We start from the raw sequence: 19,677 nt of genomic DNA, 5'->3' as shown, positions 1-19,677 counted from the left end.
CCGTCTTGTTAAGCTACTGTGACCTCCACCACTCTTCCAAGGGGCATTAAAAGCGTCTTGTTAAGATACTGTGAACTCCACCACTCTTCCAAGGGGCATTAAAACCGAATTGTTAAACCACTCTGACCTCCACGTCTCTTCCAAGGGGCATTAAACTGTCTTGTTAAGTTACTGTGTCCTCCACCACTCTTCCATGGGGCATTAAAACTGACTTTTTAAACCACTCAGACCTCCACGTCTCTTACAAGGGGCATTAAACTGTCTTGTTAACCTACTGTGACCTCCACCACTCTTCCAAGGGGCATTAAAACCATCTTGTTAAGCTACTGTGACCTCCAAGTCTCTTCCAAGGGGTATTAAAACTCCCTTGTTGTGCTACTGTGACCTCCACGTCTCTTCCAAGGGGCATTAAAACTGTCTTGTTAAACTATTGTGACCTCCACATCTCTTCCAAGGGGCATTAAAACTGTATTGTTAAGCTACTGTGACCTCCACCACTCTTACAAGGGGAATTAAAACTGTTTTGTTAAACAACTGTGACCTCAATGTCTCTTCCAAGGGGCATTAAAACTGTTTTGTTAAGCTACTGTGACTACCACCACTCTTCCAAGGGGCATTAAAACCGTCTTATTAAGCTACTGTGACCTCCACGTCTCTTCCAAGGGGCATTAAAACCGTCTTGTTAAGCTACTGTGACCTCCACCACTCTTCCAAGGGGCATAAAAATTGTCTTATTAGCTGTCGTGACCTCCACCACTCTACCAAGGGGCATTGATATTGTCTTTTTATTCCACAGCGACCTCCACAACTTTTCGAAGGGGCATTAAAACTGTCTTGTTAAGCTACTGTGACCTCCACGTCTCTTGCAAGGGGCATTAAAACCGTGTTGTTAAGCTACTGTGACCTCCACATCTCTTACAAGGGGCATTAAAACCGTCTTGTTAAGCTACTCTGACCTCCACCACTCTTCCAAGGGGAATTAAAACTGTCTTGTTAAGCTACTGTGACCTCCACGTCTCTTCCAAGGGGCATTAAAACCGTCTTGTTAAGCTACTGTGAACTCCTCCACTCTTCCAAGGGGCATTAAAACTGTCTTGTTAAGCTCCTGTGACCACCACTCTTCCATAGGGCATTAAAACAGTCTTGTTAAGCTACTGTGATCTCTACCACTTTTCCAAGGTGCATTAATATTGTCTTTTTATTCCATTGCGACCTCCACCACTCTTCCAAGGGGCATTAAAACTGTCTTTTTAAGCTAATGTGACCTCCACCACTCTTCCAAGGGGCATTAAAACCGTCTTGTTAAGTTACTGTGACCTCCTCGTCTCTTCTAAGGGGCATTAAAACCGTATTGTTAAGCTACTGTGACCTCCATGTCTCTTCCAAGGCGCATTAAAACCACGTTGTTAAGCTATTGTGACCTCCACCACTCTTCCAAGGGGCATAAAAACTGTCTTGGTAAGTTACTGTGACCTCCACCTCTCTTCCAAGGGGCATTAAAACCATGTTGTTTAGCTAATGTGACCTCCACCACTCTTCCAAGGAGCATTAAAACTGTTTTGTTAAGCTACTGTGACCAACATATCTCTTCCAAGGGGCATCAAACCTGTCTTGCTAAGCTACTGTGACCTCCACGTCTCTTCGAAGGGGCATTAAAACCATCTTGTTAAGCTACTGTGACCTCCACAACTCTTCCAAGGGGCATTAAAACTGTCTTGCTAAGCTACTGTGACCTCCACGTCTCTTCCAAGGGGTATTACAACCGTCTTGTTAATCTACTGTGACTTCCCCGTCTCTTCCAAGGGGCATTAAAACTGGTTTGTTAAGCTACTGTGACCTCCACCACTCTTCCAAGGGGCATTAAAACCGTCTTCTTAAGCTACTGTGACCTCCACCACTCTTCCAAAGGGCATTAAGACCATCTTGTTAAGCTACTGTGATCTCTACCACTCTTCCAAGGTGCATTAATATTGTCTTTTTATTCTACTGCGACCTCAACCACTCTTCCAAAAGGCATTAAAACTGTCTTCTTGAGCTACTGTGACCTCCACCACTCTTCCAAGGGGCAAAAAACCGTCTTATTAAGCTGCCGTGACCTCCACCACTCTACCAAGGGGCATTGATATTGTCTTTTTATTCCACAGCGACCTCCACAACTTTTCGAAGGGGCATTAAAACTGTCTTGTTAAGCTACTTTGACCTCCACCACTCTTCCAAGGGGCATTAAAAACGTATTGTTAAGCTACGGTGACCTACACGTCTCTTCCAAGGGGCATTAAAGCCGTCTTGTTAAGCTACTGTGACCTCCACCACTCTTCCAAGGGACATTAAAACCATCTTGTTAAGCTACTGTTACCTCCACCACTCTTCCAAGGGGCATTAAAACTGTCATCTTAAGCTACTGTGACCTCCACCACTGTTCCAAGGGGCATTAAAACATCTTGTTAAGCTACTGTGACCTCCATGTCTCTTCCAAGGGGCATTAAAAGCATCTTGCTAAGCTACTGTGACCTCCACATCTCTTCCAAGGGGCATTAAAACCACCTTGTTAAGCTACTGTGACCTCCACCACTCTTCACAGGGGCATTAAAACTGTCTTGTTAAGCTACTGTAACCTCCAATCTCTACCAAGAGGCATTAAAACTGTCTTGTTAAGTTACTGTGACCTCCACCTCTCTTCCAAGGGGCATTAAAACTATCTTGTTAAACTACTGTGACATCCACTTCTCTTCCAAGGGGCATTAAAACCGTTTTGTTAAGCTACTGTGACCTCCACGTCTCTTCGAAGGGGTATTAAAACTGTCTTGTTAAGCTACTGTGACCTCCACGTCTCTTCCAAGGGGCATTAAAACTGTCTTATTAAGCTACTGTGACCTCCACCACTCTTCCAGGGGGCATTAAAACCGTCTTGTTAAGCTACTGTGACCTCCACGTCTTTTCCAAGGGGCATTAAAACCGTCTTGTTAAGCTACTGTGACCTCCACGTCTCTTCCAAGGGGTATTAAAACTGTCTTGTTAAGCTACTGTGACCTCCACGTCTTTTCCAAGGGGCATTAAAACTGTCTTGTTAAGCTACTGTGACCTCCACCACTCTTCCAAGGGGCATTAAAACCATCTTGTTAAGCTACTGTGACCTCCACCACTCTTCCAAGGGGCATTCAAACCGTCTTGTTAAGCTACTGTGACCTCCACGTCTCTTACAAGGGGCATTAAAACCATCTTGTTAACCTACTGTGCCCTCCACGTCTCTTCCAAGGGGCATTAAAACCGTCTTGTTAATTTACTGTGACCTCCACGTCTCTTCCAAGGGGCATTAAAACTGTCTTGTTAAGCTACTGTGACCTCCTTGTCTCTTCCAAGGGGCATTAAAACCGTATTGTTAAGCTATTGTGACCTCCACGTCTCTTCCAAGGGGCATTAAATCCACCTTGTTAAGCTACTGTGACCTCCACTACTCTTCCAAGGGTAATTAAAACTGTCTTGTTAAGCTACTGTGACCTCCAAGTCTCTTCCAAGGGGTATTAAAACTGTCTTGTTAAGCTACTGTGACCTCCACGTCTCTTCCAAGGGGCATTAAAACTGTCTTGTTAAGCTACTGTGACCTCCACCACTCTTCCAGGGGGCATTAAAACAGTCTTGTTAAGCTACTGTGACCTCCACGTCTTTTCCAAGGGGCCTTAAAACCGTCTTGTTAAGCTACTGTGACCTCCACGTCTCTTCCAGGGGGCATTGAAACCACCTTGTTAAGCTACTGTGACCTCCACCACTCTTCCAAGGGGCATTACAACTGTCTTCTTAAGTTACTGTGACCTCAAAGTCTCTACCAAGAGGCATTAAAACTGTCTAGTTAAGTAACTGTGTCCTCCACCTCTCTTCCAAGGGGCATTAAAACAGACTTGTTAAACCACTCTGACCTCCACGTCTCTTCCAAGGGGAATTAAACTGTATTGTTAAGCTACTGTGTCCTCCACCACTCTTCCATGGGGCATTAAAACCGACTTTTTAAACCATTCTGACCTCCACGTCTCTTCTAAGGTGCATTAAACTGTATTGTTAAGCTACTGTGACCTCCACCACTCTTCCAAGGGGCACTAAAACCGTCTTGTTAAGCTACTGAGACCTCTACGTCTTTTCCAAAGGGCATTAAAACCGTCCTGTTAAGCTACTGTGACCTCCACCACTCTTCCAAGGGGCATTAAAAGCGTCTTGTTAAGCTACTGTGAACTCCACGACTCTTCCAAGGGGCATTAAACTGTCTTGTTAAGTTACTGTGTCCTCCACCACTCTTCCATGGGGCATTAAAACTGACTTTTTAAACCACTCTGACCTCCACGTCTCTTACAAGGGGCATTCAACTGCCTTATTAAGCTACTGTGACCTCCACCACTCTTCCAAGGGGCATTAAAACCATCTTGTTAAGCTACTGTGACCTCCAAGTCTCTTCCAAGGGGTATTAAAACTCTCTTGTTGTGCTACTGTGACCTCCACGTCTCTTCCAAGGGGCATTAAAACTGTCTTGTTAAACTATTGTGACCTCCACATCTCTTCCAAGGGGCATTAAAACTGTTTTGTTAAACAACTGTGACCTCAATGTCTCTTCCAAGGGGCATTAAAACTGTTTTGTTAAGCTACTGTGACTACCACCACTCTTCCAAGGGGCATTAAAACCGTCTTGTTAAGCTACTGTGACCTCCACGTCTCTTCCAAGGGGCATTAAAACCGTCTTGTTAAGCTACTGTGACCTCCACCACTCTTCCAAGGGGCATAAAAACCGTCTTATTAAGCTGCCGTGACCTCCACCACTCTACCAAGGGGCATTGATATTGTCTTTTTATTCCACAGCGACCTCCACAACTTTTCGAAGGGGCATTAAAACTGTCTTGTTAAGCTACTGTGACCTCCACGTCTCTTGCAAGGGGCATTAAAACCGTGTTATTAAGCTACTGTGACCTCCACATCTCTTACAAGGGGCATTAAAACCGTCTTGTTAAGCTACTGTGACCTCCACCACTCTTCCAAGGGGAATTAAAACTGTCTTGTTAAGCTACTGTGACCTCCACGTCTCTTCCAAGGGGCATTAAAACCGTCTTGTTAAGCTACTGTGAACTCCTCCACTCTTCCAAGGGGCATTAAAACCGTCTTGTTAAGCTACTGTGACCACCACTCTTCCATAGGGCATTAAAACAGTCTTGTTAAGCTACTGTGATCTCTACCACTTTTCCAAGGTGCATTAATATTGTCTTTTTATTCCATTGCAACCTCCACCACTCTTCCAAGGGGCATTAAAACTGTCTTGTTAAGCTAATGTGACCTCCACCACTCTTCCAAACGGCATTAAAACCGTCTTGTTAAGTTACTGTGACCTCCTCGTCTCTTCTAAGGGGCATTAAAACCGTATTATTAAGCTACTGTGACCTCCATGTCTCTTCCAAGGGGCATTAAAACCACTTTGTTAAGCTATTGTGACCTCCACCACTCTTCCAAGGGGCATAAAAACTGTCTTGGTAAGTTACTGTGACCTCCACCTCTCTTCCAAGGGGCATTAAAACCGTCTTGTTAAGCTAATGTGACCTCCACCACTCTTCCAAGGAGCATTAAAACTGTTTTGTTATGCTACTGTGACCAACATATCTCTTCCAAGGGGCATCAAACCTGTCTTGCTAAGCTACTGTGACCTCCACGTCTCTTCCAAGGGGCATTGAAACCATATTGCTAAGCTACTGTGACCTCCTCAACTCTTCCAAGGGGCATTAAAACTGTCTTGTTAAGCTACTGTGACCTCCACGTCTCTTCCATGGGGCATTAAAACGGTCTTGTTAATGTACTGTGACCTCCACGTCTCTTCCAAGGGGTATTACAACCGTCTTGTTAATATACTGTGACTACCCCGTCTCTTCCAAGGGGCATTAAAACTGTCTTGTTAAGCTACTGTGACTACCACCACTCTTCCAAGGGGCATTAGAACCGTCTTGTTAAGCTACTGTGACCTCCACGTCTCTTCCACGGGGCATTAAAACAGTCTTGTTAAGCTAATGTGACCTCCACCACTCTTCCAAGGGGCATTAAAACCGTCTTGTTAAGCTGCTGTGACCTCGACCACTCTTCCAAGGGGCATTGGTATTGTCTTTTTATTCCACAGCGACCTCCACCACTTTTCCAAGGGGTATTAAAACTGTCTTGTTAAGCTACTGTGACCTCCACGTCTCTTGCAAGCGGCATTAAATCCGTCTTGTTAAGCTACTGTGACCTCCACCACTCTACCAAGGGGCATTAAAACCGTCTTGTTAGGCTACTGTGACCTCCACGTCTCTTCTAAGGGGCATTAAAACCGTATTATTAAGCTACTGTGACCTCCATGTCTCTTCCAAGGGGCATTAAAACCACTTTGTTAAGCTATTGTGACCTCCACCACTCTTCCAAGGGGCATAAAAACTGTCTTGGTAAGTTACTGTGACCTCCACCTCTCTTCCAAGGGGCATTAAAACCGTCTTGTTAAGCTAATGTGACCTCCACCACTCTTCCAAGGAGCATTAAAACTGTTTTGTTATGCTACTGTGACCAACATATCTCTTCCAAGGGGCATCAAACCTGTCTTGCTAAGCTACTGTGACCTCCACGTCTCTTCCAAGGGGCATTGAAACCATATTGCTAAGCTACTGTGACCTCCTCAACTCTTCCAAGGGGCATTAAAACTGTCTTGTTAAGCTACTGTGACCTCCACGTCTCTTCCATGGGGCATTAAAACGGTCTTGTTAATGTACTGTGACCTCCACGTCTCTTCCAAGGGGTATTACAACCGTCTTGTTAATATACTGTGACTACCCCGTCTCTTCCAAGGGGCATTAAAACTGTCTTGTTAAGCTACTGTGACTACCACCACTCTTCCAAGGGGCATTAGAACCGTCTTGTTAAGCTACTGTGACCTCCACGTCTCTTCCACGGGGCATTAAAACAGTCTTGTTAAGCTAATGTGACCTCCACCACTCTTCCAAGGGGCATTAAAACCGTCTTGTTAAGCTGCTGTGACCTCGACCACTCTTCCAAGGGGCATTGGTATTGTCTTTTTATTCCACAGCGACCTCCACCACTTTTCCAAGGGGTATTAAAACTGTCTTGTTAAGCTACTGTGACCTCCACGTCTCTTGCAAGGGGCATTAAATCCGTCTTGTTAAGCTACTGTGACCTCCACCACTCTACCAAGGGGCATTAAAACCGTCTTGTTAGGCTACTGTGACCTCCACGTCTCTTCCAACGGGCATTAAAACTGTCTTGTTAAGCTACTGGAACCTCCACGTCTCTTCCATGGGGCATTAAAACCGTCTTGTTAATGTACTGTGACCTCCACGTCTCTTCCAAGGGGCATTAAAACCGTCTTGTTAATCTACTGTGACTTCCCCGTCTCTTCCAAGGGGCATTAAAACTGTCTTGTTAAGCTACTGTGACTACCACCACTCTTCCAAGGGGCATTAAAACCGTCTTGTTAAGCTACTATGACCTCCACGTCTCTTCCAAGGGGCATTAAAACAGTCTTGTTAAGCTACTGTGACCTCCACCACTCTTCCAAGGGGCATTAAAACTGTCTTGTTAAGCTGCTGTGACCTCCACCACTCTTCCAATTGGCATTGATATTGTCTTTGTATTCCACAGCGACCTCCACCACTTTTCCAAGGGGTATTAAAACTGTCTTGTTATGCTACTTTGACCTCTCGTCTCTTGCAAGGGGCATTAAAACCGTCTTGTTAAGCTACTGTGACCTCCACCACTCTTCCAAGGGGCATTAAAACCGTCTTGTTAGGCTACTGTGACCTCCACGTCTCATCCAAGGGGCATTAAAACCGTCTTGTTTAGCTACTGTGACCTCCACCACTCTTCCAAGGTGCATTAATATTGTCTTTTTATTCCACTGCGACCTCCACCACTCTTCCAAGGGGCATTAATACTGTCTTCTTAAGCTACTGTGACCTCCACGTCTCTTCCAAGGGGAATTAAAACTGTCTTGTTAAGCTACTGTGACTTCCATGTCTCTTCCAAGGGGCATTAAAACCATATTGTTAAGCTACTGTGACTTCCACGTCTCTTCCAAGGGGTATTAAAACTGTCTTGTTAAGCTACTGTGACCTCCACGTCTTTTCCAAGGGGCATTAAAACTGTCTTGTTAAGCTACGGTGACCTCCACCACTCTTCCAAGGGGCATTAAAACCATCTTGTTAAGCTACTGTGACCTCCACCACTCTTCCAAGGGGCATTCAAACCGTCTTGTTAAGCTACTGTGACCTCCACATCTCTTCCAAGGGGCATTAAAACTGTCTTGTTAAGCTACTGTGACCTCCTCGTCTCTTCCAAGGGGCATTAAAACCGTATTGTTAAGCTATTGTGACCTCCACGTCTCTTCAAAGGGGCATTAAATCCACCTTGTTAAGCTACTGTGACCTCCACTACTCTTCCAAGGGTAATTAAAACTGTCTTGTTAAGCTACTGTGACCTCCAAGTCTCTTCCAAGGGGTATTAAAACTGTCTTGTTAAGCTACTGTGACCTCCACGTCTCTTCCAAGGGGCATTAAAACTGTCTTGTTAAGCTACTGTGACCTCCACCACTCTTCCAGGGGGCATTAAAACCATCTTGTTAAGCTACTGTGACCTCCACGTCTTTTCCAAGGGGCCTTAAAACCGTCTTGTTAAGTTACTGTGACCTCCAAGTCTCTACTAAGAGGCATTAAAATTGTCTAGTTAAGTAACTGTGTCCTCCACCTCTCTTCCAAGGGGCATTAAAACAGACTTGTTAAACCACTCTGACCTCCACGTCTCTTCCAAGGGGAATTAAACTGTATTGTTAAGCTACTGTGTCCTCCACCACTCTTCCATGGGGCATTAAAATCGACTTTTTAAACCACTCTGACCTCCACGTCTCTTCTAAGGTGCATTAAACTGTATTGTTAAGCTACTGTGACCTCCACCACTCTTCCAAGGGGCACTAAAACCGTCTTGTTAAGCTACTGAGACCTCTACGTCTTTTCCAAAGGGCATTAAAACCGTCTTGTTAAGCTACTGTGACCTCCACCACTCTTCCAAGGGGCATTAAAAGCGTCTTGTTAAGCTACTGTGAACTCCACCCCTCTTCCAAGGGGCATTAAAACCGAATTGTTAAACCACTCTGACCTCCACGTCTCTTCCAAGGGGCATTAAACTGTCTTGTTAAGTTACTGTGTCCTCCACCACTCTTCCATGGGCATTAAAACTGACTTTTTAAACCACTCTGACCTCCACGTCTCTTACAAGGGGCATTAAACTGCCTTATTAAGCTACTGTGACCTCCACCACTCTTCCAAGGGGCATTAAAACCATCTTGTTAAGCTACTGTGACCTCCAAGTCTCTTCCAAGGGGTATTAAAACTCTCTTGTTGTGCTACTGTGACCTCCACGTCTCTTCCAAGGGGCATTAAAACTGTCTTGTTAAACTATTGTGACCTCCACATCTCTTCCAAAGGGCATTAAAACTGTATTGTTAAGCTACTATGACCTCCACCACTCTTACAAGGGGAATTAAAACTGTTTTGTTAAACAACTGTGACCTCAATGTCTCTTCCAAGGGGCATTAAAACTGTTTTGTTAAGCTACTGTGACTATCACCACTCTTCCAAGGGGCATTAAAACCGTCTTGTTAAGCTACTGTGACCTCCACGTCTCTTCCAAGGGGCATTGAAACCGTCTTGTTAAGCTACTGTGACCTCCACCACTCTTCCAAGGGGCATAAAAACCGTCTTATTAAGCTGCCGTGACCTCCACCACTCTACCAAGGGGCATTGATATTGTCTTTTTATTCCACAGCGACCTCCACAACTTTTCCAAGGGGCATTAAAACTGTCTTGTTAAGCTACTGTGACCTCCACGTCTCTTGCAAGGGGCATTAAAACCGTGTTGTTAAGCTACTGTGACCTCCACATCTCTTACAAGGGGCATTAAAACCGTCTTGTTAAGCTACTGTGACCTCCACCACTCTTCCAAGGGGAATTAAAACTGTCTTGTTAAGCTACTGTGACCTCCACGTCTCTTCCAAGGGGCATTAAAACCATCTTGTTAAGCTACTGTGAACTCCTCCACTCTTCCAAGGGGCATTAAAACCGTCTTGTTAAGCTACTGTGACTACCACTCTTCCATAGGGCATTAAAACAGTCTTGTTAAGCTACTGTGATCTCTACCACTTTTCCAAGGTGCATTAATATTGTCTTTTTATTCCATTGCGACCTCCACCACTCTTCCAAGGGGCATTAAAACTGTCTTGTTAAGCTAATGTGACCTCCACCACTCTTCCAAGGGGCATTAAAACCGTCTTGTTAAGTTACTGTGACCTCCTCGTCTCTTCTAAGGGGCATTAAAACCGTATTGTTAAGCTACTGTGACCTCCATGTCTCTTCCAAGGGGCATTAAAACCACTTTGTTAAGCTATTGTGACCTCCACCACTCTTCCAAGGAGCATTAAAACTGTTTTGTTATGCTACTGTGACCAACATATCTCTTCCAAGGGGCATCAAACCTGTCTTGCTAAGCTACTGTGACCTCCACGTCTCTTCCAAGGGGCATTAAAACCATCTTGTTAAGCTACTGTGACCTCCTCAACTCTTCCAAGGGGCATTAAAACTGTCTTGTTAAGCTACTGTGACCTCCACGTCTCTTCCATGGGGCATTAAAACGGTCTTGTTAATGTACTGTGACCTCCACGTCTCTTCCAAGGGGTATTACAACCGTCTTGTTAATCTACTGTGACTTCCCCGTCTCTTCCAAGGGGCATTAAAACTGTCTTGTTAAGCTACTGTGACTACCACCACTCTTCCAAGGGGCATTAGAACCGTCTTTTTAAGCTACTGTGACCTCCACGTCTCTTCCACGGGGCATTAAAACAGTCTTGTTAAGCTAATGTGACCTCCACCACTCTTCCAAGGGGCATTAAAACCGTCTTGTTAAGCTGCTGTGACCTCGACCACTCTTCCAAGGGGCATTGGTATTGTCTTTTTATTCCACAGCGACCTCCACCACTTTTCCAAGGGGTATTAAAACTGTCTTGTTAAGCTACTGTGACCTCCACGTCTCTTGCAAGGGGCATTAAAACCGTCTTGTTAAGCTACTGTGACCTCCACCACTCTACCAAGGGGCATTAAAACCGTCTTGTTAGGCTACTGTCACCTCCACGTCTCTTCCAACGGGCATTAAAACTGTCTTGTTAAGCTACTGTGACCTCCACTTCTCTTCCATGGGGCATTAAAACCGTCTTGTTAATGTACTGTGACCTCCACGTCTCTTCCAAGGGGCATTAAAACCGTCTTGTTAATCTACTGTGACTTCCCCGTCTCTTCCAAGGGGCATTAAAACTGTCTTGTTAAGCTACTGTGACTACCACCACTCTTCCAAGGGGCATTAAAACCGTCTTGTTAAGCTACTATGACCTCCACGTCTCTTCCAAGGGGCATTAAAACAGTCTTGTTAAGCTACTATGACCTCCACCACTCTTCCAAGGGGCATTAAAACCGTCTTGTTAAGCTGCTGTGACCTCCACCACTCTTCCAATTGGCATTGATATTGTCTTTGTATTCCACAGCGACCTCCACCACTTTTCCAAGGGGTATTAAAACTGTCTTGTTATGCTACTGTGACCTCTCGTCTCTTGCAAGGGGCATTAAAACCGTCTTGTTAAGCTACTGTGACCTCCACCACTCTTCCAAGGGGCATTAAAACCGTCTTGTTAGGCTACTGTGACCTCCACGTCTCATCCAAGGGGCATTAAAACCGTCTTGTTTAGCTACTGTGACCTCCACCACTCTTCCAAGGTGCATTAATATTGTCTTTTTATTCCACTGTGACCTCCAACACTCTTCCAAGGGGCATTAAAACTGTCTTGTTAAGCTACTGTGACCTCCACGTCTCTTCCAAGGGGAATTAAAACTGTCTTGTTAAGCTACTGTGACCTCCACCACTCTTACAAGGGGCATTAAAACCGTCTTGTTAAGCAACTGTGACCTCCACCACTCTTCCAAGGGACATTAAAACAATCTTGTTAAGCTACTGTGACCTCCACCACTCTTCCAAGGGGCATTAAAACCGTCTTGTTAAGCTACTGTGACCTCCATGTCTCTTCCAAAGGGCATTAAAACCATATTGTTAAGCTACTGTGACTTCCACGTCTCTTCCAAGGGGCATTAAAACCACCTTGTTAAGCTACTGTGACCTCCACCACTCTTCACAGTGGCATTAAAACTGTCTTGTTAAGCTACTGTGACCTCCAAGTCTCTACCAAGAGGCATTAAAACTGTCTTGTTAAGTTACTGTGACCTCCACCTCTCTTCCAAGGGGCATTAAAACTATCTTGTTAAGCTACTGTGACCTCCACGTCTCTTCCAAGGGATATTAAAACTGTCTTGTTAAGCTACTGTGACCTCCACCACTCTTCCAGGGGGCATTAAAACGGTCTTGTTAAGCTACTGTGACCTCCACGTCTCTTCCAAGGGGCATTAAAACCACCTTGTTAAGCTACTGTGACCTCCACCACTCTTCCAAGGCGCATTAAAACTGTCTTGTTAAGCTACTGTGACCTCCAAGTCTCTACCAAGAGGCATTAAAACTGTCTTGATAAGTTACTGTGACCTCCACCTCTCTTCCAAGGGGCATTAAAACTGTCTTGTTAAACTATTGTGACCTCCACATCTCTTCCAATGGGCATTAAAACTGTCTTGTCAAGCTACTATGACCTCCACCACTCTACCAAGGGGTATTAAATCCATCTTGTTAAGCTACTGTGACCTCCACGTCTCTTCCAAGGGGCATTAGAACCGTCTAGTTAAGCTACTGTGACCTCCACCACTCTTCCAAGGGGCATTAAAACCATCTTGTTAAGCTACTGTGACCTCCAACACTCTTCCAAGGGGCATTGAAACCGTCTTGTTAAGCTACTGTGACCTCCACGTCTCTTCCAAGGGGCATTAAAACCGTCTTGTTAATCTACTGTGACCTCCACGTCTCTTCCAAGGGGCATTAAAACTGTCTTGTTAAGCTACTGTGACCTCCTCGTCTCTTCCAAGGGGCATTAAAACCGTATTGTTAAGCTATTGTGACCTCCACGTCTCTTCCAAGGGGCATTAAATCCTCCTTGTTAAGCTACTGTGACCTCCACTACTCTTCCAAGGGTAATTAAAACCGTCTTGTTAAGCTTATATGACCTCCAAGTCTCTTCCAAGGGGCATAAAAACAGTCTTGTTAAGAAACTTTGACATCCATCTGTCTTTCAAGGGGCATTAAAAATATCTTTTAAACTACTGTGACCTCCATGTCTCTTCCAAGGGGCATTTAAACCGTCTTGTTAAGCTACTGTGATCTCTACCACTCTTCCAAGGTCCATTAATATTGTCTTTTTATTACACTGCGACCTCCACCACTCTTCCAAGGGGCATTAATACTGTCTTCTTAAGCTACTGTGACCTCCACCACTCTTCAAAGGGGCATTAAAATTGTCTTGTTAAGCTACTGTGACCTCCACCACTTTTACAAGGGGCATTAAAACCGTATTGTTAAGCTACTGTGACCTCCACGTCTCTTCCAAGGGGCATTAAAACCGTCTTGTTAAGCTACTGTGACCTCCACCACTCTTCCAAGGGGCATTTAAACCGTCTTGTTTAGCTACTGTGACCTCCATGTCTCTTCCAAGGGGCATTAAAACCATCTTGTTAAGCTACTGCGACCTCCACGTCTCTTCCAAGGGGCATTAAAACCACCTTGTTAAGCTACTGTGACCTCCACCACTCTTCACAGGGGCATTAAAACTGTCTTGTTAAGCTACTGTGATCTCCAAGTCTCTAACAAGAGGCATTAAAACTGTCTTGTTAAGTTACTGTGACCTCCACCTCTCTTCCAAGGGGCATTAAAACTGTAAAACTGTCTTGTTAAACTACTGTGACCTCCAAGTCTCTTCCAAGGGGCATTAAAACCGTCTTGTTAAGCTACTGTGACCTCCACCACTCTTCCAAGGGGCATTGAAACCGTCTTGTTAAGCTACTGTGACCTCCATGTCTCTTCCAAGGGGCATTAAAACCGTTTTGATAAGCTACTGTGACCTCCATGTCTCTTCCAAGGGGTATTAAAACTGTCTTGTTAAGCTACTGTGACCTCCACGTCTCTTCCAAGGTGCATTAAAACTGTCTTGTTAAGCTACTGTGACCTCCACGTCTCTTCCAAGGGGCATTAAAATTGTCTTGTTAAGCTAATGTGACCTCCACGTCTCTTCCAAGGGGCATTAAAACCTTTTTGATAAGCTACTGTGACCTCCTCAACTATTTCAATGGGCATTAAAACTGTCTTGTTAAGCTACTGTGACCTCCACGTCTCTTCCATGGGGCATTAAAACCGTCTTGTTAATGTTCTGTGACCTCCACGTCTCTTCCAAGGGGCATTAAAACCGTCTTCTTAATCTACTGTGACTTCCCCGTCTCTTCCAAGGGGCATTAAAACCGTCTTGTTTAGCTACTGTGACCTCCACCACTCTTCCAAAGGGCATTAAAACAGTCTTGTTAAGGTACTGTTATCTCTACCACTTTTCCAAGGTGCATTAATATTGTCTTTTTATTCCATTGCGACCTCCACCACTCTTCCAAAGGGCATTAAAACTGTCTTGTTAAGCTAATGTGACCTCCACCACTCTTCCAAGGGGCATTAAAACCGTCTTGTTAACCTACTGTGACCTCCTCGTCTCTTCTAAGGGGCATTAAAACCGTATTGTTAAGCTACTGTGACCTCCATGTCTCTTCCAAGGGGCATTAAAACCATCTTGTTAAGCTACTGTGACCTCCACCACTCTTCCAAGGGGAATAAAAACTGTCTTGGTAAGTTACTGTGACCTCCACCTCTCTTCCAAGGGGAATTAAAACCGTCTTGTTAAGCTAATGTGACCTCCACCACTCTTCCAAGGGGCATTAAAACTGTTTTGTTAAGCTACTGTGACCAACATATCTCTTCCAAGGGGCATCAAACCTGTCTTGCTAAGCTACTGTGACCTCCACGTCTCTTCCAAGGGGCATTAAAACCATCTTGTTAAGCTACTGTGACCTCCACCACTCTTCCAAGCGGCATTAAAACCATCTTGTTAAGCTACTGTGACCTCCTCAACTATTCCAAGGGGCATTAAAACTGTCTTGTTAAGCTACTGTGACCTCCACGTCTCTTCCATGGGGCATTAAAACCGTCTTGTTAATGTACTGTGACCTCCACGTCTCTTCCAATGGGCATTAAAACCGTCTTCTTAATCTACTGTGACTTCCCCGTCTCTACCAAGGGGCATTAAAACAGTCTTGTTAAGCTACTGTGACCTCCACCACTCTTCCAAGGGGCATTAAAACCGTCTTGTTAAGCTACTGTGACCTCCACCTCTTTTCCAAGGGGCATTAAAACCGTCTTGTTAAGCTACTGTGACTAGAGATGAGCGTTGTTCTACTCGAACTGTTCGCCAATCTCAAATTCGAGCTGTTTTGGGCGGTGTTCGAGCCGGTCGGCGAACACGAACAATTTGAGAAAAATTCGGCTGTTCGAGGTTATGTTCGTGCACCAAAATCATAACTGGATTTTTTCTCAGTAATGATGAAAATTAATGTTAATACGCAGTTTGAGTGTACAGCGGGGCGGGGGGAGGGGCAGGGGATGGATCTCTGCAGGAACAATGAAGATCTCCATTTTTTTTTCTCTTTCCCGCATTTGCAGTGGGGAGGTGCAATCTGTCAGCCTATCAGCAGCGCACACACGGAGCGAAGTGCTTTTTTTCACACAAGCAAGGGCATGTGTGATTGGCAGTGTATGTCACATGTCCTTGCCCTATAAGACCAAGCCATTTTCCCCGTCGCCACCATTTTCTCACTGCTGCAGCTGCGTGTTAGACGGCACCGCTGTTGCTGTGTGCGCTATACCTTGTTAATTTCAAGCCAATTTTCGCACAAATATACAGATAGCTTGGGAGTAGGGAATAGTTGTGATTGCAGTCCTTTTAAGGACTAGGTTACAGCATTTCCTACGACTTTTATCAAGCAGGTCTGTGCTCTTAAATAGATAGATTGTGGGAGTAAAGACTAATTGTAATTGGAGTCCTTTTCAGGACTAGGTTACATCAGTTCCTATCAGTTTTTGCCAGGCAGGTCTGTGCCAGTGCTGTGCAAGTTTTTTTCACAGCATTTGGCTGAATCTAGCAAAGCTAATCCTTTTTGGCCTATTGCAGAGTGTGTTAGTCAGTGGAGTAGCCTATCTGTGTTGCAAGATATACCACCTGTGTATAGAATACCAATTTTTTTACTGCACCTAGTGAAGTAAAATCTTTTGGGCATAGCATCATTCTATTAGTCCATCTATACTGACCTCCATCAGGTTGCAAACTGAATATAATTTTTTTCTGCATCTAGCTCTGAAAAACTATTTGGGCTTCTAGCAGTTTGTGGGACTTGGTCTATTAGTCCATCTATACTGACCTCCATCAGGTTGAAAATTAAAAATAATTTTTTTCTTCATTTAGCTCTGAAAAAATATTTGGGCTTCTAGCAGTGTGTGGGACTTGTTCTATTAGTCCTTCTATACTGACCTCCAGCAGGTTGCAAATTGAATATAACTTTTTTCTGCATCTAGCTCTGAAAAAATATTTGGGCTTCTAGCGGTGTGTGGGACTTGGTCTATTAGTCCATCTATACTGACCTCCATCAGGTTGCAAATTAAAAATAATTTTTTTCTGCATCTAGCTCTGAAAAAATATTTGGGCTTCTAGCAGTGTGTGGGACTTGGTCTATTAGTCCATCTATACTGACCTCCATCAGGTTGCAAATTGAATAAAAAAATTTTCTGCATCTAGCTCTGAAAAAATATTTGGGCTTCTAGCGGTGTGTGGGACTTGGTCTATTAGTCCATCTATACTGACCTCCATCAGGTTGCAAATTAAAAATATTTTTTTTCTGCATCTAGCTCTGAAAAAATATTTGGGCTTCTAGCAGTGTGTGGGACTTGGTCTATTAGTCCATCTATACTGACCTCCATCAGGTTGCAAATTAAAAATAATTTTTTTCTTCATTTATCTCTGAAAAAATATTTGGGCTTCTAGCAGCGTGTGGGACTTGTTCTATTAGTCCATCTATACTGACCTCCATCAGGTTGCAAATTAAAAATAATTTTTTTCTGCATCTAGCTCTGAAAAAATATTTGGGCTTCTAGCAGTGTGTGGGACTTGGTCTATTAGTCCATCTATACTGACCTCCATCAGGTTGCAAATTAAAAATAATTTTTTTCTTCATTTAGCTCTGAAAAAATATTTGGGCTTCTAGCAGTGTGTGGGACTTATTCTATTAGTCCTTCTATACTGACCTCCAGCAGGTTGCAAATTGAATATAATTTTTTTCTGCATCTAGCTCTGAAAAAATATTTGGGCTTCTAGCGGTTTGTGGGACTTGGTCTATTAGTCCATCTATACTGACCTCCATCAGGTTGCAAATTAAAAATATTTTTTTTCTGCATCTAGCTCTGAAAAAATATTTGGGCTTCTAGCAGTGTGTGGGACTTGGTCTATTAGTCCATCTATACTGACCTCCATCAGGTTGCAAATTAAAAATAATTTTTTTCTTCATTTATCTCTGAAAAAATATTTGGGCTTCTAGCAGCGTGTGGGACTTGTTCTATTAGTCCATCTATACTGACCTCCATCAGGTTGCAAATTAAAAATAATTTTTTTCTGCATCTAGCTCTGAAAAAATATTTGGGCTTCTAGCAGTGTGTGGGACTTGGTCTATTAGTCCATCTATACTGACCTCCATCAGGTTGCAAATTAAAAATAATTTTTTTCTTCATTTAGCTCTGAAAAAATATTTGGGCTTCTAGCAGTGTGTGGGACTTGTTCTATTAGTCCTTCTATACTGACCTCCAGCAGGTTGCAAATTGAATATAATTTTTTTCTGCATCTAGCTCTGAAAAAATATTTGGGCTTCTAGCGGTTTGTGGGACTTGGTCTATTAGTCCATCTATACTGACCTCCATCAGGTTGCAAATTAAAAATAATTTTTTTCTGCATCTAGCTCTGAAAAAATATTTGGGCTTCTAGCAGTGTGTGGGACTTGGTCTATTAGTCCATCTATACTGACCTCCATCAGGTTGCAAATTGAATAAAAATATTTTCTGCATCTAGCTCTGAAAAAATATTTGGGCTTCTAGCGGTGTGTGGGACTTGGTCTATTAGTCCATCTATACTGACCTCCATCAGGTTGCAAATTAAAAATATTTTTTTTCTGCATCTAACCCAGCCAATAGTTTTGGCCTAATACCACAGTTTGGCCACTCAGCTCTGCTCGGTTACCATCCATTGTTTTTTTGTGCAAACAACTCCAGAGTTGTGAATTAGTTAACCACCAAAATGAGTGGAAAAAGGCCTGCTGCTGGTGGAAAGGGGAATAGGCGTGTTGGGAAGGGGAAAAAAGGTTGTGTCCGTGGGGTAGGTGCAGAATAAAGACCATCTTCCAGCCAAACTAAAATGTCTACTTCTTTTAGCGGACAATGTGATAAGATCCCTTTCTTACGGCCACGCCAATCGCTACAAATTCCAGATGAGGCACAAAAACAGCAGGTGCTTCAACGGATATCAAATGCTCCTTTAAGTGGGCTCTCCTCCACATCAACTTCAACATCACAAATACTCCAGTCCTCAAAGGTGTCACCCAAATCGCACTTGCTTCCTCACAGCTCCCAAATCTCCAGCTGCCCGTCTGAGTATGAGGTAGAACAGATGGTTGAGTCTGCAGAGCTGTTTACTCATACTATAGCCTGGGAATCAGAGGTCGACTCCAGCGCTTCTGTGAATCCAGACGAGGAAATGATCTGCACTGATGCCCAGAATCTTTATGAGTCGGATCCAGGACCAGACGCAGAAGGTTCTGACCATAATGTAGACCCTCATTCCCAAACTGTAACTCCTGTTGGTGGAGACAATGAGGAAGACGATGATAAGACTCAAATACCTGATTGGAGCGACAACTTTAGTTTTTTGTCAGGGCAGGAACAGGTTGGCTCTGAGGACGACGGGTGTGATAACGCACAGGGTGATGATGATGAGGTCGGAGATCCCACTTACTGTCAACCCACAGTCAGCCAAGAGATGAGGTCAGCAGAGGAGGTGGAGGAAGATGCTAGTGACGACGAGGTCAGGTTGCGCCTTCCTGGACAGAGACGTAGTACTGGAAGCATGTCAACAACTGCATCCTCAAACACAACTCTGCCTCTCACCACAAGTCGTGGTGGCTCTTCAGGTCGCATGGGTGCTAAGCCTTGCATAGCCTGGGCATTTTTTCAGATCGATAAAGATGACCCAACTCGTGTTATCTGTAACATTTGTCAGCAAAAGCTAAGTAGAGGCCAAAAAATACATAGTTTGAGTACTTCATGCATGAACCGGCACATGGACATGAAGCATAAGTTGCAGTGGGAAGCTCAGTGTGCTACAATGCGGCCTAGCCGGCCGGGCCAACCACCGTCTGCCATATCTTGTGCATCCGCGGCCTCTTCATCCTCTGTGACTGGGGGGACAGCAGTCACACCTGTTTTGGGGCGCAGACCTGCCACCTCTTTACCCGCAACAGCCAGCGTGATTGGCAGGTCATCATTTTCTTTGGAGGTGGTAACACCAGCTGG

This window comes from Phyllobates terribilis, unplaced genomic scaffold (genome assembly GCF_046119375.1).
Source record: "Phyllobates terribilis strain yellow unplaced genomic scaffold, ASM4611937v1 Scaffold_1__5_contigs__length_1240528914, whole genome shotgun sequence".
Lineage (NCBI taxonomy): Eukaryota > Metazoa > Chordata > Amphibia > Anura > Dendrobatidae > Phyllobates > Phyllobates terribilis.
Note: the sequence above shows the minus strand (reverse complement) of the source record.